Here is a 27,073-nt window from a genome sequence, read left to right on the forward strand (position 1 = left end):
AGAAGTGTTCTCTCAGCCTCAGTTAGGGTCATCTTTATTGCTGTCCAGTGGCTGTGCTCAGGTTGCAGGAGCTGTGCATCCAGAAGCTGTCTTGGGGTGTACTTGGTAGCTGTGCCTCTTGGAATTCACAGTTGTTCCATGTCAGGTGTGCAGGGATGACCACAGGGTCTCCTCAGCAATTTTTCCCATTGGAGGAAATTATTTGAAGAAATTGAATTCAAAAGAGGAGCAAGACAGATGTCTCCCCTTTGATATTGTTTCATCAAAGAAGTGGTAAAAGTCAGTGGACTTTACCTCAGGAAATTGGTTCAAAGCGCTCATCTTCAAGTGTAATATCTAATACTCAGGCTGTAGGATAGACCCACCATCTGCATCAGCTTCCTCATATAGGTTTTCTTCTGAAGTAGAGGGTCAATAACTACTGAAGTAGTTATTGCTGGGTTCAGTCTGATTGCTTTTTAAACTGGCTTTCAGCTTGTGCATTTTTTTTGGTAGGGGTAGAGCATCTATAATTCAGTGGATGTTTATTTGAATCTTGTTGTGTTTGTCAGTTACTGTGAAAAACAGAATGTACGACAGTGAGCACGAGGGCAGAATTTTTTATTAGCAGTTTAAGTCCTGTGCACCTCTCTAGCTAATCCCTTTCCTTACTGACTTTGTGGGGAAGAAAAATAAGATAAGTGTGCTTTCAGTGGTTTCAGTAGAAGTATTTTGGAATTTAGATGAAGAAAATTGAAACTTATTCTGGTTTAGGCCTATGTTTATTCCACTTTGTCTTCTGTAACTAAAGGACTCTTTAAGGTTTCCCTCTGCTCTTCTCTCTCCCCAACACTTTTCTCTTTTCCTCTGGGTATTTTCTGGGTAATACACATTTTTGGAAGTTTTACTTTTGAAATGGATTGACAAGGTTTGGTGATGCCCATTGAACGTGTAATGAAAAGAAATCCTACAGTGGCTAGGCTTTGTTTCACCTTATGGAAGCAGTCTAAAAAGATCACCAGTTATTGAAACCAGCTGTGAAGTAGTCTTCTGAAATGGAAAGGTTACTTAAAAATATGTTTGTATGATTAAGACTTTCAAATTGGTACATCCTACTAGTCACATGATAATGTTAACAGGAGTGGGGATGCAAGGTCAGATTAGGTGGGGTTCTGAGCAACCTGACCTGGTTGAAGATGTCCCTGGTCATAGAAGGGGAGGCTGGACTACATGACTTTTCCAGCCTTCCAACCCAAACCATTCAAAAATTTGTCAGTGGATTTTCATGCAACTCTGCATCTCAATTGTTTTTATTTACAGCATAACACATTTGAGTGTCACTTAGAAGTTATGGTTGCAGGATGCATCCTTTTCCACCAGGTGACTTTTGGAGTAGACCATGGCATGCAAAAATAAGGTATAACCAGCAATTGTCAAATTTTAGTAGTTGGTACCTTCCCCCTGCTCTTTGAATATCACTCTCTCAAAATATTGGCTGATTATTCTTTCTCTGTAAACAAGTGCATAGATAGAACTTTATAATGCTCTTCCTTTTGTATGTAGCAACATAAATAAAAATGTGCATTCAGACAAAATGTACTTGAATTTTAATTAAATTCAAAGGTTTCTGTTTTTCCCTAATAGCACCTCTTGTTAATGAGATTGATGAGTCTGCTTGGAGTCACAAATCTGTTTAGGAGCAGTGGGAAGTTTCAGACATAAAAGTAGCTCATTCTCAGTACTCAGCAGGTTACTGTACTTGTTTTTAACAACAGCTTTTCCGGAAAATTCTGCTTCACAAGAGATATGAAGAAGTAGAAAAAGGAGCATTGTTGGAACATACGATAAAAGGGTAATATACATCCTTATCTCATTTCATAATCAAACCACCTATATTTGTCTTCCTGTAATTTCAGTAGTTCATCACAAGAGCAGTCGTGCATCTTTTACACCTTTGGAGTTCTGTGGTTTTTGCTGATCTGTTCTTCAAAAATATGAACATAAATTAATGCCCTTCTAATGCGAGGATCATGCTCAGGGAGGAACACTTCATGTATGATCTTAAGTTTGAAAAGCTGTCTAAACGCTTTGATTGAGCTGCATGAGTAGTTTTTAAAACTGTCCTTTTAGGTAATTTCCAGGTTCAAGTAGCATTGCACCAACATGGGTTAGATTCACATTGTCCAAGGTATTTTTTTTGACCGTAGGAGTGAAGGAAAGTGAGCAGCCTGGCTGGAAGGTGCTAGAGTTATTGCCCTCTTACATGTACATGTGGGGGTTTTTTACCTATGGAGAAGAGTTTGAGCCTCAGTTAGGATATCACCACTTTCAATGCAACTTCATCTTTAAAGAGTATTCATTTCAGGAAATGAAGACTGAAACCCAAAGAGAAGAGGAGGAATGATGGCCAGAGAAGTAATTAAATGGCAGAATTATAAGCAAAGCTTTCATGCTTTCTCTGGTGGCCCATCTAACTGTACAGAAACACACACTGCATAGGAAGCAACAAGGAATGCAAAGTCTGGGTACCTCTTTCGGGGCACAGAAATGTGTATGGGATGGCTCACACAAGCAGTGCATGGTAGTGGAGGAATGCAGATTCTTTTGGAAGTACTGGGTGATAAGATGGAAGAAAGGCTTGTGCTCCAATGATGGCTTGAATTTGCAGATCCAGATTTGCTTTGGAAGGAATAGTAATCTGGTAAAGGTCCAAGGAGAGTCCAGGGCGAGTCCAACATGAATGCCTCTTGGTGAACATCTGCTACAGACTCAGTGAGAGAAGAAAGGAATTGTCTGAAACCATCTTTAGAGGACTGGAGAAAGCTTGATTGAGAATATTGTTTCTTGTGAGCAACTTTGACCTGTCAGCATTTACTGGATGGCATAACATGGTGTGGCACATGTCATCCAGGAAATTTTTGGGATGTGTTGAGGATCTGTTTTAATGCAAGTGGTGCCCCATCAGTCACAGAAGGTGATCTGCTGCTCGTTAGTAAAGAGGACATGATGAAGCATGGGAAGGTCAGTGGTAGCTCCAGCTGCACACCTGTGAGGTGGTGGTGAGGAAGGTAAATAGCAAGATTAAAACCCTGGAGTTCAGAGTTCATTAATACCGTGGCTAAACTGATAAAATACTGATGAGGCAGACTAAGGCAGCTGGAAAAGAAGTTTGACTGCTGGACCTAAAGGCTGTGGGTCAGTGTGGTGTGAAGTCCAGCTGATCACCACTTGCTGGAAGGACCATAGGGCTCAGCACTGGAGCCAGGACTGCTTAGCTCCTTCATAACAACCTGTATGATTCGATTGCATGCAATCTCAGTAAGTTTGCTCTGTGTTCCTCTTTTGGAGGGAAGTGTTTGATTTGCTGGAGGACAGGGATGCTCTTCAGAGAGTGCTCTCAACAGGCTGAAGAAATGGGCTTGGAGGAACCTTACCTTCAGCAAAGGCAAATGCAAATTGCTGCAGTTAGGATGGAACAAGTGCATGCAACACCATGCAGTGAGGGCTGTCTGGCTAGAAAGCAGCTTTGCAGAACACCAAGCTAGAAAGGGAGCAGGAGAGTTGAGGGTTGGATTGATTTAGTATAGAGAAGGGAAGACTGAAGGGGAAGTTGGAGGCACAACTCTAATTGTTGTCTTCAGTTGTCTAAAAGGAGCTTATAGAGAATTTGGGTTCAACACTAGATGGTCCAACACCTTGTCCAGCTGAATCTTAGATGTGCTCAATACTGGGAAATCCACCACTTCCCTGGGAAGGTTATTCCAGTGGCTGGTTGTTCTCATTGTGAAAAATTTTATTCCTGTATCCAACCAGAATCTCCCCAGGAGCAACTTGTTCCCATTACTCCTTGTCTTTTCCATATGACCCCTTGTAAAAAGGGGTTCTCCCTCTTCTTTGTAGCCACCCTTTAAATATTGGAACATGGCCATAATGCCTCCCCTAAGACTTATTTTCCCAAGGTGAACAGACCCTGTCCTTTGAGCCTTTCCCTTCATGGCAGGCTTCCCAGTCATCTGATCACCTTTGTGGCCCTTCTATGGGCCCTCTTCAGCCTGCCCTTTTTATAGTGGGGACCAAAACTGAATGCAGTATTCCAGGTGTGGCCTGACAAATGCTGAAGTGCTCCACACAGACACTCTCTTCTTGTGGTTTTTAATACTTTGTCAACACCTATAAATTTAGCATATCCCAAGAAAGCCAAAACCAAGTTGTGACAGCAAAGGCATGGATAAAATTTAGGACTGACAATCTTGCAGACACACAATTCCCGTTAAAAAATGAAATCTGTTGAAATCTGTTAAAGAAAGAGAGAACATCACATTTGTTAATCAGCAATGTGTTGTCACTCTCCATATTTATTATGAAACACATTTTTATAATCATGAAATAAATGAGTAAATGAATAAATAAAAAAGAACTTGGCTTTGGATTAGTAATCAAAGCAATTCAGCCAGCTGATTCGTACCAGATGTCAGCAGATTTTTATTTCAAACCATGAACGAGGTGTCTTGAAATTTATTTTTACTTTTCAGATACTCTGGGTGAATATTTCTGCTTTTACTGCTGCTTCTTCTTTTGCCAGGCATCTGATTCAATATTATAAAAGTAGTAAAAAGAATACCAAGAATTTCCATTTTTCTTGTGTAATATATTACCATGTACTGGAAGTGGGCACAGCCAGGGCTAATGTTGAATCTGAGTTAAAGGACAGTGCTGTCAGCCAGTATTCCTCATTCCTGCATTGCTTAAAGACTTGAAGTTTTCTGATGTTGGATAATAGGCATCTGAAAGTTAAGATGATACCCTCTGCTAGCAGAAATTCAATTTCAGAAGAAAGATTCTCAGGAAGTGTTTGCATCTTGAAGATATTTGAGATGCTGCACTGTGTGTCTGTATGTCCAAAGATGATTATCTCCTTCCTTCATCTGCTGCTTGGGCAGGTTTGAAAACAGAAAAAGGCAGAGACTTTACTTTCACTGTTGCCTATGCTGAGATATACTGAGCTCTCTGTGCTTCTAGGTAAATTTTGCTTTTGTAAATCCTGCTAGTCGATAGATTTGGGACAATAACACGGCTAGAGTTACTTTTCCTGGGGATGTAGTGATTCCTGCTCTATCTCAAAGCACTTCAGGCATATGGAGTGTTCTGAGGGCAACACCTACAGGTCTTGTGCCAAAGTGTGCAACTCAGCAGGCGTGCTTTGTGTGTTTTAGCTCTGGTGATCACAGTGCCTATCTCTAAGAGGGGGAACCTGCTGCCTGGGAGGTGCTGACTGTGCTGCTAATACTTCAAGGTCTTCGTGCCTGCTGTGAATGCAGATAACTGGTTCAGTGGAGGGTGAGAATAGATGATAACAATGCAAGTCCAGTGGCATTTACATGACGTTGAGTTTATCTCCTCTTTATGTGAACTAAACAGGTGAATTTAGGGAGTTTTTTCCCCCTACCATCGTTTGGTGTGCTTGGACATTGCTCTATCTTGTTAGCTGTTGTCTTTGACAGTCCTGAAGAGATTGATGTGATAACTTTTTGAAAGGTTGTGCCAGAGGTTTTTCCAGCCTGCTTTGTACTTCCCTCAAAGTGCTGCAAGGGTCTTGGGTGCCAGGTTTCTGGCAGAAGGGTTTTTTCAGACAGATGAAGCCACTCTTGAGGGATAAAGAACCAAAAGAGGGGGAGCAGTTACAGAAGAGATTTTTAAAGATAGTTATTGCATGCTAATAGTTCATCCTGAGTGCTTGTAGAGAGTTGTACCACAGATTATTTGATACAGAAGTCCACAGTGTTGCAAAAAATTGGAAAGCTGCTTTTTAAAATGAAAAATACCAGGAATTTTCAGTCATTACTAAATGCTAAAATTTGCTGTAGATCTTTATAACTTGCAGTAGGTCTTTGTGGAAAATATTTGAAATACCATGAAAGGGAGATTAATAGCACTTTTACAAAATTTCAATATACAGTTGATGCAGGTGAAGATGGTGAAGAGTGGTGTCTCTCAAATTTAGTCTCAAAAGAATTCAAATTTTTCCACTTTCTCTGCATTTAAATATTTAGATTTAAGAAGAGATTAATTCCAAGCATGGTTTCACTCAACTGTCCTATCTGCTTTTGAACTTACAAAAAAAAATCACTTTCCAGACTGATTGCTGAAGACCAGATATGACCTTGATGCATTCACAAAGATTCAGATTCCTGTTCCACTGACATGGAGCACCAAGGCATTGCTTTCTGGGGAGCACATCTTCACTCTGCCTTACCTGATGGAACTGGTCATGGAGTCACTAATGATGGATAATATTTTTAAGGTGTTGTCTTATGTATTATTATTTTACATGTATTATATTTAGCCAATCCTCACTTGGCTTAATAATTAGCAATCTCACATCTCAAATGTACTTTAGAGGACAGGAGTGAAAGAAGTTTCATTTGATTTGGGTTTTTTTCATATTTTCTCCCCAGATCTGTATGAGCTGGGACCTCTATCTGTACTGGGGAATTACTTATGTGCCCAATTGTAAATACTTGTGGATGTACTTCCTATCTTGACATCCTTTTGGCCCACAGCTGGAATATCAAGTGATAGACAAGGAAAATTTTGTTTGTAAACTGGAGGTATCAGATTTGCCTAAACTTTAATTGGGGATTAGTGTTTCTTGGTTCACATACAGATATGCTAATTGTTATTCATGCAACACTGAAAATGCACATACAATACTGTAACCAAACAGAAATACCCCCACTGAGATGGCCTCCCCAAGTCTGTTAGATTGTTGTTTTAAGTCAGTTTCTCTTAGCTCATTATTAATTCTGGCTATGATGCTAATTATATTTCATCGTAAGATTTGGGTTTTTTTGAGAGCAGATTTGTGTTAAAACTACACTGAGAATTCTCTGCTTACAGGGAACACTTTTCCTGCTGCATTTGATTTGCATTCCTGTTTATCTGTTCTGGCTCTTGACATACGTTTTTAAGAAGGTATAAATCAGCATTGCTCCTTCCAAAAAGACTCAGTGAATGCTTTTGTCATTCTGCATGCTTCTGAGCAGCCACCTGCATTAATATTAAGGTGCACTAGCTTGTGCATGAATTCAAGTTGATTAGTCAAGTAGAGAGTGCAGTTCTTGGTTTTATTCAGAAAATGGACTTTTTTATGAAGGGCAAGAAATTTATTTTGAAGCAGCAGCCAAGATACAGATAATATTTGATATGTTTGTACATTTATACACCATATTTTATAGGCTGCATGCAGCTCTCCCAACTCAAAATTGCAATATCTTGTTGTGTTAGACATGAAGCCTTGCAATCCAAATATCCTCTTCTGAAAAACTTTGCAGAGAATTATATTGAATAGTAAAATTTAAATTTTGTGATACTGTGAAAAGCTAATAATGAAAACATAAATTAGCTAAGCATTAAATTTCCAGTAGTTTTTTAACAAGAGCTTTTTCAGTTGAATGGTTTGTTAAATTTTGCAGCACTTCTGAAATAAAAACATCCACTGCATTTTCTCAATTGATTATGGAAATTGAGTACAACTTAATATTACACTCAAAAGAAAAAGCAATAGTTTGATGGGAACCAAACATTTTGAAAACAATTTAGTGTTATGGGAAGAGAAATTATGCTCAACACAGTTCCTTTTGCCATGTTGACTGGCATCTGATCTGTGGGGAGCAATTTGCCTGTCCTGCCAAGGAGAAAAAAAGTATGGTAATGCACCAGCAGCTGTTAACAGCAGCTACCAGAGGGATATGGAGAGAACCCACGTCTTCTCTACAGGCAGAATTATGTAAAGACTCCATTCCCCTTAGTTAAAGATCTTATCCTTTTCTGTCTCATAGTGCTAAGAATCAGAAGGCAGAGATAGGGTTATTTTGCTGTTGTTTTGTTGGTATCTCCTGTTTCTATGTGGTTGTTGGAAGCACAGCTGAAGAGCAAGCTAGCTGACATTTAAGTGGAGCAGATATTCACCACTGTTTTCCTCCTGTGTTGTTGCTAAGTGGAAGTATTGCTTGACTCCAGTGTTGGAGGGAAATGATTTGAGTGTGAGTTAATAATGACATAAGTATGTCTTTGACTGCAAGTTTTGGAACTTGAAATTGAATTGCTATCTTTTGGTAACTTTTATCTCTCTGACTTGTATTTGAACACTATGTGCCCACAATGATGAGAAGGTGATCAGGCCATTGCCATGCAGACACCATCTCTGTGTGTTTAGCAGAGCTCAGATTTGATTCTGCTGCCACTGGCATCATTGTGTCATTTTTTCTTTTGCTTTCCTCTCTTCCTCATCGTTCCTCTGTGGCCTGCCATGGCTCAGGTGCTACTGGTTGCTGTTAGTGTCCAGGATTTATGAGTCATCTTTCATAGTGGGTCTCACATTCCTGGCAAGAACGAGATGGATGAAGCGTCCTGGCTCATCACTCAGGGCTGGGCTGGTCACGAAGAGCATGTGCTCGCATTGTAGGGCCTGATTATTTCTCAGGAACTCCATTCACTAGCAAAGAAATACTGAGGAAATAGTATTAAAAAAGTTAAAATATTAACAGTGGTGATTTTTCAGTTAAACTTCAGACAAAGTATGATACTATGCTCCCACTCCTATTGAAGAAAAAGTACCCTCAAGATAAATCCAGTGTTGGAGTAGAGGATGAATTTTTTTTCACTGCACTTAGTATTGCTGTCTGGTTTTGCCTGGGTAATCCTGGGGATCACCTGAGCAATGACAATGAGAGTTCACACAGAACAGCAGTGTGCAGTTCCTTAAAATCATGTTTTTATCATGTATTTTAGCCTATGTTCAATTCTTGAATCATTCCACATTGTAAAAAAATTAAAATATTCTTCTGGCTATTTAGTTGTGTGCTTGCATATGTTTTTAATTTTTTTGTGACACAATAAAGTAGGCAGTTTTCTGAGTATTTTGTGTAATGGCAGTGCAGAATGTTATGCCTCTATCTACTTGGCAAAATGTCTTGCTGAGATATAAATAGATTTCTAATGGCTGTCAGGCTCTGTGCCCAAGAAATTTTCTTGTAGATATCTCATTACAGAAATAACATCATCAATAAAATAGCTGAAATATTTTGAAAACGCGGGAATATTTTTTACATCAGTAAACTCAAGGAAAATACCTACCATATGCATAATTTGAGGCTGATTTAAAAACTGTAATTTATCATAATTATCTGCATATTATAATGGCAAAACACGCTTAATTGCTTTTGACTGGACTGGTATTCTGATGAGAAGGAAAGTTAACAGCAGATGGCCCTACTGTCAAAACTGTAGTCACTTAACCCAAAATGAAGTAGCAGACTGAACATAACATGTTTCTGGCTTCTTTTTCTGATTTTCATCAGTAAGTATGAACTAGCATTTGGTGGGGTTGTGAATGTTTACACACCAATAAAAATTGTCTTAGCTGGTGACAAAAACAGCAATGAAAACTTGACTAGATAGGATTCCTCATTGCAGTATGACTTAGATTTTCTAAAGCATATAAAGTTGTTTAAAATATTAAACTGGTCTGAAAAGCAAATTCTTTCCAAAATATTGGAACGGATTATAACACTATTCTCTGCCCTTTTACCACTATATGTGCATCTTCTACTTTCATACAGCAATGAAAAAAAAGAAATGCTTAATCTTCTATACCTGTCTGGCTGTGAAGAAATAAATTAACAGTTGAAGAAACAGATAATTTTGCAGTGCTTCCAATAAGTTCAGCTTTGCTGCATCAATTGCAATATGCCTGAAGGATTTCTCTTGTATTAATCACGATGTGCATGCACAGATGTGGTGCTGTAAAAATCCCAGCAGCTCTACTCACAAAATGCCCAAGAGAATTGAAGAATTTAAGATTACATTTGTACAAAGTTAAATTACAGAATGAGAGAGAGAAAGGCTGGTTTGGTTTTGTTTTTTTTTTTTTTTTTAAATGTCTAGCCAGAGAGAATCACAATAAGCAGGTGGTACATTATGCTGCTGGATGGTCAATGAAAGTAAATTAGCTGCTTCAGCTGATAGAAAGGAAAGGAAATGCTGGCCTGATCAGCTTAAATAAAGGTGACATGTTATTTGTGAAATAATGCGAATACTGAAATGTGGTTTAACCCCAAAGTTTGTGTGTATATTTGTGTGTGTATTTTGTCTCTGCTTCATATTATAGATTTTTTAATAGTTCATCTTCTAGACTAAAATAATGGGTGAATTTATTAGAAAGCAAACTTATTACAGGGAGAGATTTATATTTGCTTTGTGTCAGAACCGATGTTGCTCAGATGTGCTGACTGATGGGACAATGTAATTTGTTCATCATAGTAACAATATATAAAAAGAAAACAGTGGGACAAAGATATTTTGCACCTTAAGCATTTCCCCCTTTGTAGTCCAAGGCTAACAGGAAGATTTTTAGAGGACATCCTATTTTTAAAAGGCTAACCAAAATAAATTAGTAGATGTTTTAGATCTAAATTGAATAGTAAGACATAAACAGTCTAGAAAAAAAACCCCTTTGTATAGATATTTTTAACACTAAGATGATGCATATTTAAACTTTTTTTTCAATACATCATCATTTAGTGGTGATACTTCTGGAAACTGACAGCTAGTTGCCAGTTAGATAGAATCTGTTTTATGCCTGTTTCAGGAGACTGTTGTGTTTTAATCTTTAAATTTGTTCTTTAGGCTGTATCATCTTGACCCTTGTTTCAGTTAATACAGATACACAACTTGATAACATTTCATGGTGTAATGTCAGTATACAGAGATGCAGTTCTCAGACTTTCTCTGCTCTTTCAAAACCTGAAAGGATATACTTCGAATAACTTACTACACATACCAATAAACTGTGTACAATAGGTATATAATTTTTATTTAGACCACTGTATCATATTAGACACAAACACAGGTACTCTTGAGTACACAAAATCAGTCGTAAAAAAGCCTGTAAGTGTTTTCCCATTCTTTATTTTTCATTGGAATCATCCTTTGTAGAAGTCTTTGTAGAAGGCTCTCAAGATAGCTTTTCTTTGAACATCTAGTAATGTGATATTTTGCTTTTACCCCATGCTGGTCTTCTGAACATCCTCTAAGAAGGTTTCTGTGATCCAAAGTAAAGTTCCAAGTTCAAATTAATCAAATATCTCATTATTTAAATCTGATTCACTTATCTTTTGCTAATTCTCTATATTCCCTTACAAAACATTAATGCAGTACACAGGGGTTTCTTGGAAGTAGGTTGAAGAGCATAATCTCACAAGAGTTTTTAAGAGTTTACCTGCTAAGCTATATTTTTAAAAGGATGTCTTATACAATTCCGGTCAAGTTCTGTTTCCTCTTGGAGAATCGTATTTCTTTTTCTGTCTGTGCAGTTTTGCTGCACTCTTTTGCACTCACCAAAACCTAAGCAAAAAAGCAAAAGTCATTCACAAAAATGCATCAATTCTGATGATTTAAAATTTTGCCTATTGTTTTGCCTCTGCAGTCATTTTTTCATACTACTGTTTTTAAACCTCTTTTAAGCTACTTGTTAACTTTTATTTGTTGTTCATCAAAATGTTTTGCTGTCATTATAAAGCCTATATTCCCTATCTTTTTATGAGTCAGCAGAGGGGTGAATTGTAGAACATGTGATAACTATCAAGATTCTGAAAGCCTTTCTATAAAGAAAACACATTTTTTTGTTTGTAGAAGGTTGACAGGTTGATTGAAGTGAAAGCAAAGCAGGATATCAGGAAAGGAGTGAAAGGCTAAAGATTCAATAATATTCGAAATTAATTAATAGATTAATAGAATCATTAGAGAAAATTTGAAATAGTAGGGAAGTCACTTTGAAATTATGGCTTGACATTTTTAGTCCAGTAAGATGTTCTGGCATTGGTTAAACAGTTTGATCTTGCAATGAAGCCTTAGGTCTAGAGCAAAGGAGTAGAAATCTCCATCAGTGTGCATTTATAGAGAAGTCTTTTTTCTTCATATAACTAATTGGAATCAAGTATCCTTGTATAGGGCATCCAAAAGTATGTATAGTCACATTCTCTTTCAACCCTAAATAGTACTTTTTTTTTTTTCTCTGTAGAATTACCGTCCTTGCTTCAAATACTAGATCATTGTTTAGTTGTATACTAAATGTATAGATCATTGTTTACTTGTAAGAACGAAGTGACTTGTTTTTACTACTGCCAGATTATTAAGTTGGTTAATTTTTTTAAAGTTGATTATGTGTTTTTTCAATTCTTTGCACTTGAAATTTAGTACAGGGGAAAACAAAAAATTATATTTATTGAAAATAAGTTGTTAAAGGCTTGAAGGGCATCACTGCAGTGTGGCACATGTCATCAAACCAGCAGATTCTGGTACTAGAGATGCAACACAATGCCTCTAACATTTTTCTTTTTCCTGCTGGAACAGGCAAACTCCGAAGGCCTGCCTTGACAGGTAATGAGGTCTAATAAGCAAGGGGAAAAGGAGTAGGTAGGAATGAAAGAGTAAGGGAATATCCATATTCATTATTTAATCAAATAAGATTCTCTTGGTGGATTTTGGGAATACTCATTCCTTGCTTCAAAAGCTTCTCTGTGAAAGCTGTAAACAAATTACCTCTATGAATAACTTCTTAATCAGGGAAGAGTAGAGCTGTTCTCTACTTGATCTCTCGCTTTGGGTGGTCCCAGTCAGAGAGCAGCAGCCTTCCTTCTGATGGCTTGGCTTCAGAGAAGCCATATGATATTATGCTGACAGCTGTAGACCTCTTTTTGTTAGGGATAACAAACATCCTGTGCTGAGGACAGCATCAAGCCCAGCTTGCAGTATGCCCAATTAGAGAAGCTAAAATCTCATTTGTTTCACCATGGGAGTCTCTGAAAACACACCGTTTTAGCCTCATTACAGTATTTTTAACTTTACAAAAACAATTTCATTATGGAAATTAAAGAAGCTCATTTAGTCTTAGCATTTGTGCTTAACTTAATAAATTCCACAAGTGTATCAGTTGCCCTAGTGTGCAGGGTTTTTGTTCTTTATCTAAGAAAAAATTTGTTTTAGAAACTCTTTGCAGAGACTGCTTCATAAAGGAATGTGCTATTTTAATATGCTGGATATTTATTATTAAAATGAACAAATTTCTGGACTTCATTGTAGTAATTTTCCTGTGTTGAGCATCTGATCATTGACCAGCATTGACTCTGCTGTACTCTACTATATAAGTCAGGGAAAAGATGTCAATGATAATCTCTTTTCATCCCCAGCAATGTGGGCTAGAGATAGGATACCTTAAGGTGCAGGTGAAATAGCTGTTTATCCCACTAACTACACATGAAATGTTTTCGTTTCCCTGAAATTTTTCTTTAAGACGAAATAAATCAATAAAAGGGGACTGTTATAAGCTGTGCAGTTACTATATAGTTCTGAAAACAAACTAAATTGATTGTAAGCGTCTGTTTTTATGTTTTTTTTTCTCCTTGGAATATGTCCCAGTGGCTTGTTCTTTGTTGGAATGATCCAATTTACTTAATAAGCTATAAATATGTTGAGCTCAAGTCAACAAAGGTGTTTTCAACAAACACAGCAGTATAAATAAATCAAACTTTTTTCTTGCAATTCTTATGCGCTGCAGTAGGAGAAAGGTAATCAGTATCAGTGGTGCACCTGGGGCTTTTCTGGTCTCAGGTGCCAAATTCTTTTTTTCTTGCTGCTGGAGTTGGCACTGTCACCACTGGTCGATTTTTACTTGCTGTTGGAGACAGGAGCTGGAAGGAAATAGGAGTGAATGAGGCAGAGGCAACCTCGTTCCACCACTTTTCATCTTTCCTCTACTGTCACTGGAACTACCCCATCAGCTTCCTCAAATTCCTTGTGTTAAGATTTATTTAGACTGCTGAGGGGTGTCTGCTTAAATCCAGCTTAAATAACTGAGTCATTTTTCAGAGAAGCAGCTGTCCAGCATGCTTCAAAACTGGGTTGTGTTTAGTGGCCATAATAATTTGTTTCTCCTATAGCTTACTTTTTCAGTCAAGCTATAGTAAGAATGTGAGCTTTGTTTGCTTTTTTGTTTAACTAGGGTGAAGTGATGCAAAAGACTGTGAGAATATTCTGTTTCCCTTAAAATAATTGGACTTCAATTCATCAAAGATGGCTGTTTCCTTTTTTTCTCTATTGAAACCCCAAATCCTTATATTACTGAGAGCAGAAGTGGTGATCCTATAATTTTCATCCCTCTTGGCTATCCAGCAGTGTGATAAGAAGTAGAAGTTGTACTCATTTAAATAACTGAGCATAAGTAAAACTATTAAAATGGAGGATAGGTACAAATGGCTAATCTGTAGTTGGTCTGCCCCAGATATTCTCTTAAATTGCAGATGCACAGTCTCAGCCTCTCTTGGGATCTCCTTTGGAGACATTTGAAACTTGACTGAACACAGCCCTAAGTGACCTGATGCAGCATGAAAATTGGCCTGGCTGTGGGTGAGGACTTGGTCAAGATGATCCACAGATCTGTGCTGTGGTTTTAAGTATAGGAGGGAAGGACTAGCAGATGTTGAACATCCAGTAACAGTAGATAACTTCTTTGGAAACATAATTTTTCACCAAAACTTGCTTTCAACAGCTGTGTGAAGCAGGGCAGCAAATAAGTAGTTACCAGAAATTAATTCTGTGAACTCCTCATGGTTGAAAGCTGGCACTGCCATCAACATTACAATGTCCTCTTTCTCTTCCTCTCTCCCTCCTTCCCCCATTTCTTTCCCCTGCTTTTCTCTGTAGACATCCCCTACCCTTAGCTAGTTAATGCACCAACCATTGTGTACCTTCATGGTGAACAGAAAAGGGGACTGATCTAGCTGAAAAATCTGTCTTAATGGACTGAGTCTTAGCTTTTTTAAAATTTAAAAAAACAAACCTTGAACGAACTGTAAATGTGTGTGAGAGAATGGATGTCTTGGGAAGAAAGTGGTCTGGAAAATTTGTAATATTTTGGTTTTTTTACTATATGTGTAATAAAACAAGTTATACAAGGTGAATAGTAGTCTTGGAGATCTTTATTTATTCATACAAATCTAAAGAAGAGAATGAGATTCCTGTTGAGTCTGAATAATGGCAGTCTTCAGTCATTTGGTGTCCTCTGAGACTTGTTTTTTTTTTTACTATTTCAAATGTCATTTTGTGTGTTAGAAAATATCAGGACTCCATCTTGCATGAGCTGCATAAAAATACAGTTTATCTACCTTTCTTTCAAAGCCAATTAAAGTGTAAAGCTGAAATAATACAATGTGGTTAAATTATAGATCAAGCAGTTGTGCAGATGTATCATTGAATGGTATTCAGTCCATTTTATGCTATTATAAACTACAGAAATGCTATGTTTACTTCCTTTATAAATCAAGCAAATCTTGTTTTTATTGCAGAGAGTGGGAGGTGAGGTAATAGTGGAGTGGGAGGATAATTTAGAATAGAGGTACCTGCAACATGCAGATACAGTGCTCCAGAGCATTAGGATATGTTATGTGCCTTTTGAGAAGCTGTTTGTAATGATTGTTAATAGCATCCCCCACAAGAGGAAGCAGAATGTAAGTATGCTGAAATCTAATCAAAGTTGTGATATAAAGTTCAAGATCATTTATATCAGAAGAGAATCTTAATAGGAGGGCAAATAACAATTTAGTTAGGAGCTCTGTCTATACTCCTGCCATTTATTGAAGTTGTGAATGATCTGACTTGTATGTTTTATGGAAGAACTCTATATTTAGTAGTTACCAGACACTGAAAGGGCAATAATATGGAAAAAAGGTGGGAAAGAAGATAGTACTTGTAACTGGTAATGATGTGCTGTCTTACAGCTAGAATTTTTTTTCCCCAGTTGACATACAAAAAGTGAAGAAAAATGGAAAGTAAACATTTGACTTCCATCTAATTGCTCCTTCTAGTTAGGATGTCCATTGTGGTTTGACAGAGTTGGCATCCTTTAATTCAACTCTGTTTATTCAGTGAACAAGAGGCTCTACCAGTATCACTGCTTCTTCTACATCAGCTATTTCATCCCCAGGAAAGAAAACTGCCTACTTGGAACCAATTCCTTAGTATGCATATATATTTGATCTGATACTGTAAATAACTTCTCTTCACAGAGTCATATTTTTCTAAAGCAGCACAAACTGAGGGGAGCTTTGAGAATTTGAAAGGACATATTTTGGCAAGAGCAAGCTAATGATAATAATAGATATATGTGCTCTAAAAAAAATACCCATTTTCAGAAAGCTTTTCATAGCAATCTGGAAGGAAATCTACCTATCCAGAAAATTGCTGGCTTTTAACAAATGGCTTTTAGATTCATCTTTGAGTTAAAGCAACAATTTTAAAATTAACATTCTGGTTTCATTAAGGAAAAAAGGTTAGCAGTGTTGCAGCAAGGTTTGTGGTGCCTTTGAGTTGAAATGTTGACTTCAAAATAGGTGTGAGATTTATCATGTGTGTGTATATATATATATATACACTTACCTCTCTGTGTGTGTATGTTTGCATATGTATGTGACATCTAAAGGGAACATTAATGAATGAAGGAGTAATAAAAACTTGATTTTTTTGAGGAATTCTGGTACTATTTCATCAGATATCTTTGAAGAACAGAGAGACAGAACTAAATGCTGACTTGCCAGCTGGGGCCCCAGTTAAGAAGACTGCTGAAAATGTGATGTTAGATATAATGAGCATTGTGATAGTGTTTCGATACAGCAAATTTAGTGGCTGCTTAAAACAAAAGCCTTTCCTCAGAGCAGCTGTGTCCACCATCGTGTGGCTTTGGAAATGAGTGGGAAAGTTTGCCTTTTGTATCCTACTTGGTGAGAGTAATTGCAACCCCTCCCCTTCATCTGATCACTTGCTCTGTTACAGGTCTCCTCACCTTTACCTCTCCACCTGTGCAAGTTTGGTGTCTGTACCTGGAGTTGTAGGAAACTCTTGGGTCTGTTGTGGTTGTGCATGTAACAGTTGGGCTGCTTATGCCAGCCTTAATCAAGGCTTTTCTTCTCATCATAAACCTCTTCCTTGGTTAATATGTAACCAGATGTATATTAATCTGCCTTGAAGCAGTTAACATCTTGAAAAGCACTAGGTATCTAAACAGGCTTCCCACAGTTACCCCAAGTGTATACAAAAGACAAAGTAACTCCAGAGAAATCTGTTCCTTATAAGTACTTTCCAAGCAGTGAAGCACTAGATTGCACTGTAATGTATATCATCAAATTAAAACAATTTTACTATCAAGGTCTTTGATTAGGACACTCAAAAATATGCATATTTCGTGGGATGTGCAAGTGTCATTGGATATGGTGAAAGGACATCCACCAAGAAGTACCTTTTGTATAAGACATTGAAACCTCTTGCAAATGGAAATAAGCAAGTTCAATAGAAACTTTGACCCAAATGGATCGTTAGTTGCAGCCTACAGATTCTTTTTCAAATCATTAACTGAGTCTCACGGTGTCTTGCAAAGAAAGAAATGGAGGCTACTGCTTAATGAGCCTTTCTTTAAAATAGATCTGACAGCCAAGCTTCTTAGGATTGGCCAATTTAGGAGTTAGAAAATGCTTTATTTTAATTCATCCACTAGGGCTTTGTAAATGAGTATATATGTATATATGTACTATGTGCAATAGTAAAATTGTCAGATGTGTTATATACTTCATTTACCATAAACTCCCAGTTGCCCTGCCTGTATTTTGCCCATTAATCTGTCATGGACTTTAACACTTCAGACACGCATTTCTGACAAGCCCAAATAATTATTTTATTTTATCTATCAAAGTTAACTTGTCATGTGAATAATTCTTTTTATTTTTTTAACAACCAGGGGTGAATTTTCCTCAGACTGTGTATTTTATTTTGCTGTTGTCTATGCGGAGCCAGACAAACATGGGTATGCTGTTACTCCCACCTGTTTTCAAATCTAGAATGATGTTTTGTTCTGAGCTTATGATGGATTTCTAGTTTTTATTTTTTTGTCTACCTGGTCTTAAAAACAAAGGATTTGTGCTATGTCTATGTAGAAATACACAGACGTAGGCGTATGCTACAAATCAGTACTCAATTTTTTATATAGAACTGAAGATTAGTAGATTTACCTTATCAATTAAGTAGGCAGCATGAAGACGTCATGATAAGAATTGCTTGTTATTCTCCCAGATAAATGTCGATACAAATTTGTAATCCCTTGTGTTTTCCTGACTTATGACTATTTAAAAAGGAAAATACTTGCAAAATATATTGTATTTAATGTTTTTACCATAAAGCTACAGGAGATATAACACAATCAAAGGAAAAGCATGACTTTTCTTATTGCTTAACTCACCGTAGAGATTTTCAGTGTGACAAATCACAGGTGGTTTGGGAAAGCTATGAGGAGGAGATGTGTTCTGGGACACTCATCCGAGCTTCTCCCATGGTGCTCGGGAAGGTAACACTGATGGTTGATGTAAATGCTGGGGCCCTGGGGAAGAAAGAAGGAGCTGGAGCAGACAGGATTGCGAATCCCGTTGATGCCAACACCAACACAGAGCCCTGCCCGGGCTCTGGGGTGTTGCTGGTGTGGGCCAAAGGGTAACTGAGGTTCCAAGGTTCTGCAGGGCTGCATCCACCCTTTTTCCATAACCTGGAGAAGGAGCAGACAGTAGGACAGCCCTGGCAGCACAGCTGTCAGCTTCTGCTGGGAGCTTCCGAGGGCAGCGAGTTGCAAGCAGCGATCTCTGTAGACTTGGAGTTACAAACAAGTTTATTTTGTGTACTGTTACCTTTCTCTTCTTTCCTGTTCTCATCAAAAAGAAAAGTGTCTCAGCGAGAGGAGCACATCCTTTCACCCTAAAGTGATGTGAGAATGTCTGTACAGCATTTAGGTTTGTGTAATATCACATCTACAGGAGAGATGCGTAGCAGATGTTTTGATAGAAAAAAATCAGCAGAACAAACAGTCAAAAATGTTTTCCAGTTTTTTGTCCTCCCTTACACGAATTTGATAGTTTGATAGCTTCAGAATGGTGTTGCCAACAGAAGAGAAGGAAGGTGGCAGTTGAGGGGTTTATTTGCTTATTTTATATTTGACTTCCTTAAGTGCTACCCTGATGATTTAGTCATCAGTTCTTTGAGGCAGAGTTTTTCACAATTTATTTTGCATTTTTATGTTCATTAATATATTAGGTACAATAAAGGTGAGAGCAAGAAACTTTAAATGTTTTTGTGTATGCTTTGTTAATTTTCCCATTGAATAGTTAGGTATTTTTGTCCTAGTTTTTTTTAAGGCTGCTTATTTAAATTTAAATAAGATATTATTACTGACTGTTCATTTGTGTAATGTTAACTCATGTTTATTTGATGCTTGTAGTATGACATTGCTCATTCTCACGTGTGATTATTAAACATGTGATTTTAAATTGTACAGAATTATTGAACAATGACTGCTAGAATGGAAGTTTTTCCATGTTATCATTATTTTATATTCAGGCTTGAATTGACAGCAATATAAACCAGAAATATTTTGACATTTGAAGGTTTTTTTCTTTTACTGCCTGATTGAAATGGTTGTTTGCTTTGAGTGGCATTTCTGTACAAGTCCCTGGTATTCCAACTCTGGAAGCACGGATCAATTTTCAATTGAGTTCTTTCAGGCATCTCTGAGTGAAGTTTTATTCACTTTGGTGATGACTGAAAGAGTAGGAGAATAGTTGCACCGTCAACTTCACTGTCTGTGTGCCGTAGAAGCTAAAACAGTCAGTGGTTACCTTGAATGAATGGTTGCCTTTAATCTTAAAAGCATCACCATCCCCTTTGTCATTCTAAAATGTTAATTCACATAATGATTAGTTCCTCAGTCTGCAAGAAAGGAATGATTTGCCACTGTGAGGAGATGATTCAGGTGAACATAAGCCCACAGAGGGAGGAAAAGGGGGGCAGGCTTCTGGCATGACAGATGGGTTAGAAGACCGGATGGAATGAGTATGAGCTGGATAGAGGAGAAAATGTGGAATGGGGATTTTGGACCCTTCTCAATACAGTGAGGGAAAAGCAATGCCATGTGCAGCTGGGATGATTAAGGTTGCTCAGAGAGAGAGAGAGGCTGTCCTGAAGAAGGCAAGAAAGTAGAGAAATCCTGGGGCGTTTAAACTGACAGCATCTACTTTTATTTTAAACAAGGAGTGGGATATTACAAAGGCTGATGGAAGATAGGGGACTTCAAACTGAAATATTTATGAAAAACAACTTCTTGGCTTTGAGGCTTTTAGGCAGTTGAAGTAAATTAGTTTGGGCCATTTCTTAAAAATATGGATCTGGAAGCCTTTTGCATGTTGGTGTAAAAATAGGTGATGATGCTGAGATCCAGAATTGGCAGTGCTAATGAGTAGAGGCTGCTGCTATCCTTATTGTTTGTCTTTTTTTTTCCTAAAAGACTTGTCAAAAGTCTGTCTGCAAGATTTTCATCTAACTGGAACCTTAGGTGAATTATTGCAACTCTTCCTTTAGGATTTGGTGGTATTTCTCAACTCCAAAATATTTTGTAGCCTTATTTGAAGCTGGACTTTTTTTTCTGTTTCAGCTTTTGCAGACGTCTTGTATCTCTGCCTGATATTTGAGACCCACAGAGTTTGTGAACAGAGTGTTTGTCTTTGAGGAAACAGGTATTTCAACTTTTTGTTGCATGTTAGTGCTTTGTAGTTATATTTTATTATGGAGTACAAGTTTTCATTAATGCATTTTCTCCATTGGAAAACTGTCTGACGCCAAAAAGTTACTTTTTATTGATTTCCTACACTTTTGAAAACTTCAGGTGGCCCTCACAGATTTCCTTTTTTTATTGTTTTTTCCCCTCTTTTAACCTGTACAAGATGCAGTAAGTCAATGGGAAGCGTAATGTGTGAAGTTAGAGTTTACAAGGAAAGAAATAGAGAAATATTTGATACTTTTGGGGTTAATATTGTGTCAGTGTAATTTTTAAGAGCTGGCGAACTTTAAAGAAATGTGTGCAGGCTCTTCCTAAGCATTATTACGTAACCTAAAATTTGTGTGCAGAATGTCTTTGTACTCTGAAATTAAAAGAAGTAATTGAAGTTTGGAGAACAGAATCAGGAAAACACTGTAACTGTAGATGCTTCTGGTGTCGGTTTTTTGGATGGCTCTAATGATCTGTAGCTTGCAAATAGTTGGAAATTTTTTCTTTTTCTTCACTGAAAAGAATGGCTTGCAGCAGTGGAAACATTATACAGTGACATCAAGTGCACAATTACTAAGCAAGGATGGGAAACCTGACAGTTTTACTTCCAGCAAATCTGATCTTTGGAGGATTTTATTAAAGGAATTTTGTTTTTATAACAGCTGAATTGAAAAAAGAAAAAAATCTCCCGTGAAACAGAGCCAACAGGTTGTATTGCTAACCACATTCCTTCCAAACTTCAGGAACTTCAAGAAATCAAAGTAGCTTAAGTTTCTACACAGTGTTATATGAAAGTATAGAGTACAGTTCCCTTTGTTCTAAATGCAATATGAATCATCACCCTAACCTCTCTTTTGGTTTATGGGTGCAATCCTCTTTCTTAGCTGGATGGAGCTATGACCTGCCTATTAACCTGAAGAGTTTCATGGCTCCTCAGTCTTTACAGGTTGGTAAACAAGTGTCATGGCACAGAGAAAGATCTGTCAGGAGTGTAGAGCTGTGCTTATTTCATTGATGGACATTCCTGTGACAGGATGAAGGAATACCATTAGGTTAGGAATAGAGTTTCTATCTAAAAACCAAAACAACCCCTTCCTTTATTCCCTAACCAGACGAACAACCCCCTGGAAACCAAACAAAAACCTCACTAAAATCTAAAGCATTGAAAAAATGCTTAGTTCAGTGTTGTATTTGGAGTACTTGTATAGTGAAAACCAGTAATTTTCAGTAATTATGTACTCTCAAGATAATTTTTTCCTGGAAAATGTAAACATGAAAGTTACTAGATGGACACAAAGAATAAGAGTCCAAAGGAAGCTGCCATGATTTTTTGAGTATAATGAAAGGAGACTTTCAATAAAATATGAAAGTTAGCTTTACTTAAACTAGGTTTTAAATTATTGAAATATCCTTTCTTTTTCATTGAAAGGAGTGAAATTCTGTAATTGAGCACTGCTTTTTTCTGTCATACACATGGCCTCTTTTGCCTTACCTAGGAAGCCTACAAGCTTTCTGGTTATAATCTGTAGCGTATTTAACGTAGATTATAGTTACAGAGACATATATATTACATTTTCCTGGGGAATGAGGAACGGTGTCTAAACACACATATGTGGAGGAAGGCATTTGTCTGCATTTTGTCCATACTTTTTGTGAGTCTAATGCAGGTACGAAAGTTATAGTTCACAAACAGGCACTGTTATTTCCAGATCCTCTGGTCCCCTCAGCCGCACATGTGTGTTGGGATAGGGGTAAAAACTACTAAAACAAGCTCTTCTCAGTCCTGCCCAGAGACAGGAAGAGAGGCAAAGAGCACGAATTCAAATACAGGATATTCAATTTAAACATAAGAAATTTTACTGCTGTGGGAGTGGTCAAAGACTAGACTGGTCTGCCCAGAGACCTTATGGCATCTCTATCTTTGGAAACATTTAAAACCCAACTGCACATGGCCATAGTCAATATGCTGTAGTTGGCCCTGCTTTGAACAGGGTTTGGACTAAATCAATCTACCAGCACCCCTTCCAGCCTCAGTTATTCTGTGTGCCATTTTCCTTTTATTGCAAGCAAAATTTTGGTTGCACTTCCTCCTAATTCCTATGTTTCTACACTGTCTTTTCAGACAGACTTGAGAGAAATTTCTATGCATGCTGAAAAGCTGCACTGTTGAGGGGTTTAGAACTGTTTCTTTCATATGGAGTAGTTAAAAGTTGCCATTTATTGAAAACTATAATATAACAGCAAAATACATATAGGGATTTAACTATAATTTTTGGAAGCTCAGGAGTCATAGCTTGCCACTCATCTGTCCATTTTATATGTTATGCTACAAGCATGGCTAAGCTTTCATGTTAACATTTTGTACAGGTCATATTTTTTCTCTATAAAGGGTTTCCTAGACTGTTCTCAATCTGTTATCTGGCAACAGAATTTTAAAAAGTCTGCTCTGTTTGCTCAGCTAAAGAATACCTTCACATTGACAGAGTCTACACTCCTTTCCAGATAGCCTATACTTTAGCCACTCTGAAGGAAAGTCCAACTCCACTGTTTAATGCATTGTCATAAAAGGGTGGGACCTCATTATTTTTTGGCATGGAGAAAGAGAGGCTTGTTACTATTAGGGTAATAAGCTATTCCAAAAGGATGTAATTGATACTAAATATGGTGCAAAAAGAAAATGCTGCTTAAAGAGTAGGATCCATTAATATTTATTGTAAAGGGTGTATTCTCTGAGCAATGCTGTATCATCTGGAAATATTAAGAATAGAGTCTATTATGATCATAGTGAAGCCTCAAGAAGTTGGGAGGACTTTGAAGTTATAATAGCCACTAGGTAAAATACCCCACTGAATCAGAACTGAGATAACAATATATTATCAGATGTTTGAGGGAAATTAATGTAATTTTCTTGCTATACATACTGAATATGTATACCTTCTGCTTTGTATTGCACTTTGAAGGGAGGTGGGGATAAGGCATGTGAAGTTCCTATCCTTAGCCTGGTTACCACATCTATTGCATTTTCACAGATGGAAATTGTATGGCTGACTTTTGTATCTTCGAATTCCCATCCTGACACCCTGTTCTGTGGAATACGCATATTATAAATATTTTGCTTTGGCCTCTTATACTTCCTTACTCTGTATGTTAGATAAAATTTTGTGTTCAGTCCTTCATTTCTCAGTTTTAAAATTTGAAACGTTGAACGAGTATCTGACAGTGACAAAAGCTGATAAATCCTCTTCTGTCAGTATTTTGTGTTCGAATGAAACAACTTGCTGCAGAATTATAGAAAGAAGATTAGGTGTGCTTCAGGTCAGATTCCGGATTCAGCCTGTTTAGTTAGGGACAGATGTGAAAAAAAGGGCAGAAGCTGGGGTAGAGCATCCATCCACCTTTCTGTAGCAGAGCTCTTAAACTTCGTCTGAAGCAGACTGCTTTCTCTCTCGGGTCTTTGGCATGGTGAAAGCCATTGGTAAGGTTGTGGTTAGTTAGTTAGTTAGTGCTATCTTGTGTTATCTGATGTGAGGTTATAGGCATGACTTCTGTTTGGTTGTGCAGTAATGAGTGAGAAACAATGGGCACAAAAGAAATCTGATTAGGTATTAGAAGGAAATAATTTTTCCCATGTGATAATGATTAAGCACTAGAAAATGTGCCCAGGAAGGTCATATCCATCATTGGAAATGCTGAAAGTTTAATTGAATATTGCTCATTCTGAATGATATGATCTAGCTTTGAAGTTAGATTCAACAACAAATTTGAAGGAGGATTTAGGGCCAAATGACCTTCCAGTCTAAATTATTCTGTGATTCCATCAACTACCCAGGCCACCAATAGCATAATTCTTATGGAATTAACTAGGAAATATTTTCCTGTCACAGAGAGTATCACACATCCTGAATACATTTAAATCTTTTTCCTGTCAGTAGCTTCTGGGGTATTAAGAGATGGACTTCATGTTCTCACAGCAATAAATAAGAAAAGCAAAATATTTTTGGTCTTTATTCAGTGTTTTTTTTTTTCTTTATTGAATGCATACAATTTTCAGACTTAATATTTATCATAGGCAGGTAAATTCTAAAATTGCATAATTTAAAAAAATGTATAGAATGTTATTGTATGCCAAATGCTTTTCAGTTTGTAGTGACATAGAAGTGAATTCAGCTTCTTTCTTGCTACAGGAAGCCCATCAAGTACAGCTCATGTTCTTGTTTTTGGCATTTCCTTACATGTCTTCTTTCAAAATATGAAGGCCATCTGGCTGTGTGCAGGAAACATTAATTTGGTTGATTCGTATTTAGCTTAGATCAGTGGCTTTCCCGTTCCTTTTAGGGACATTACTTTATCCTGCTTTTTTGCACTGGTTCTGTCGCATCTTCTTTCAGATCAATTGCAGATGGGAATGAGGAATCAATTGCTCTTATAATTTATACAGAAATAAAAGTTAATTCCTTTAGTATCCCAATGCTAATGAGAGAGACAAACCCTCACAGTAATCCAGTGTATGAAAGCAGGTTAGAGCTTCACAGACTAAGTTAATTTAGAATGACTTTTAAAAAATAAATGGGTATTTCTCTTTCCTCTGCTCCTGCCCTTCTTTCAGGGTGAAATATGTATATATATTCCCAGCTGCCTTGATGAATTTTCCTTATTTTACCTTTTTTATTTTCTCCCCTCTGGGAAAGCTGACAGCAGTGGCTGAAGATATCTGTGGGTTCATACAAAGTTTGCAGAATTGGTTTTATGGAGGGAAACAACCTGTGTTTATTGGGGAAGATCCAATGTGTATCCTCAGTAATGGAGATAAATGCACACTTCATAGTTCTTGGAAAAATTAGGATTCTGAAATATGGCATCAGACATTTGCTGTCTTGGTACGTGTCCCCGTTTTTCTGCCTTGTCCTTACCTTAGTACAGAATTGCTGCAAGTTTGAAATATTTCCTGTAAAATGAGAAATTTTATTTTGTAGAGTTTGAAGTCTGCATTCACAGGCATTTTTTGTAAAAATTGAGAAGTGGGCTTACAAGCCTTTATGTCTTCTGCCTCAGCCTCAGCAGGGGCACATGTGCCAGCAGTAGGTGTTTGGATGAGGCAGGTGTATTGAGGCAGATGAAGGAGAGGTGTGAGGGTGACATGGGCTGGGTGGGCAGACCTTAGGGCCTGGTGGAGCTGCACCTTTTGTAATGGAGACATTAATAGTAACTGGAGTCTGAAATCGCATGTAAAAGTGGGAATGTTCCTGGGAAAGAGGGAGAGGGAGCATTTTCCGTTCTACATGCACCAGAGACAGAGCATGTGGCCGAGCTGTCAGTTGACTTTTAATAGCTGAAAATGCCTGACTTACCAAGCTGTTGCAATATGGACAGCGTCTTCTGTTTACCTGTCCTGTTAGCTCTTCAGTGCTCGGCTTCTGCTCCTCGTTTCTCTTGCATTTTCTTTCACCATCTAATTCTAACTCCTGCATTGTCTGCTCTCTCCCTGCCCTGAATCCTCTCGTGGGCCCTCTGTGGCACAGGCTCTGTCACAGCAGGAAGCGGATATGACTTGGAAAGCTGTTGGGGAGACAAGACCTTTATTTTATAAGTTATTGCTTTAATGTGCACACCTGTGTTTCTTTCACTTGTTCCTTTTTGCTACAGAAAAAGTCTGCAAGATCTTAAAACAAGTTCTGTGTTTATGTTTTATGTCTGCCCAAGAGAAATGTGGCTCTGGCTGTCAAGTGCTCTCCTGAAGCCAGTGGTGAATCAGCAGTAGCACATCAAAGAGGTCTGGGGGAGGCTGTTCTCCATACCTGCCACACAGGGCTCATTACCAGCCAGAGTGTGTTTTCTGGGGGCATACATTATCATCAGCCAGGCCCTCAGAGTCAGGTGAGTCTCCTGCCGGATGGCTGGTCCCAAAATAATGGCTGCTCAGAGGGTGTTCTGATAATTTTGAGAGTCATTGAGATGCTGCAGGGAGAGTGAGGCACACCTGCAGGAGATGCAGGAGGTGCATTGCTGTGGTGTCTCCTGAAGGCTGAGTTCGTGAGATTGTAGGTTTGGCAGGGGCAGGAGAAAGGGAAGATGTTATCTTCCCCAAGCATGCAGTTTGAGACAAAAAATAAGGCAACATGTAATGGAATTGGTTATAACTTTTACATAATTAGCATGAATAGATATTTTAAAAGTGCATGAATTAAAATGAAGGTGCTGAAGACAGTGACTGTGGACTCGAGGTCTGTGAAGTTTCTGTAGAGCCTTGTAAAATGACTATTGCAAGTAAGCAATAAAAATCTAACAGTACAGTTTAAAAAACTGCATCCTAATCTTAACTATTTAAACATGTGCATAGGCAGATGTAGCTGGAAATTCTGTTTATTCTCTGTACATAAACTCTTTGTTTCAGTGCTCCACCATCTG

The 27,073-nt window shown here is 37.7% G+C and overlaps 1 long non-coding RNA gene across 1 annotated transcript in view; it reads left to right on the forward strand.

Annotated features, from left to right (window-relative positions):
- The window catches only part of LOC148223592 (uncharacterized), a 143,121-nt gene that overhangs the window by 40,968 nt on the left and 75,080 nt on the right, over positions 1–27,073 (forward strand). Inside the window, exon 6 of the long non-coding RNA XR_015803826.1 lies at positions 20,555–20,636. This is a non-coding gene — a long non-coding RNA (uncharacterized LOC148223592). The remainder of the gene's footprint in view (positions 1–20,554; positions 20,637–27,073) is intronic.

Source organism: Sturnus vulgaris, chromosome 5 (assembly GCF_052056855.1).
Source record: "Sturnus vulgaris isolate bStuVul1 chromosome 5, bStuVul1.hap1, whole genome shotgun sequence".
NCBI lineage: Eukaryota > Metazoa > Chordata > Aves > Passeriformes > Sturnidae > Sturnus > Sturnus vulgaris.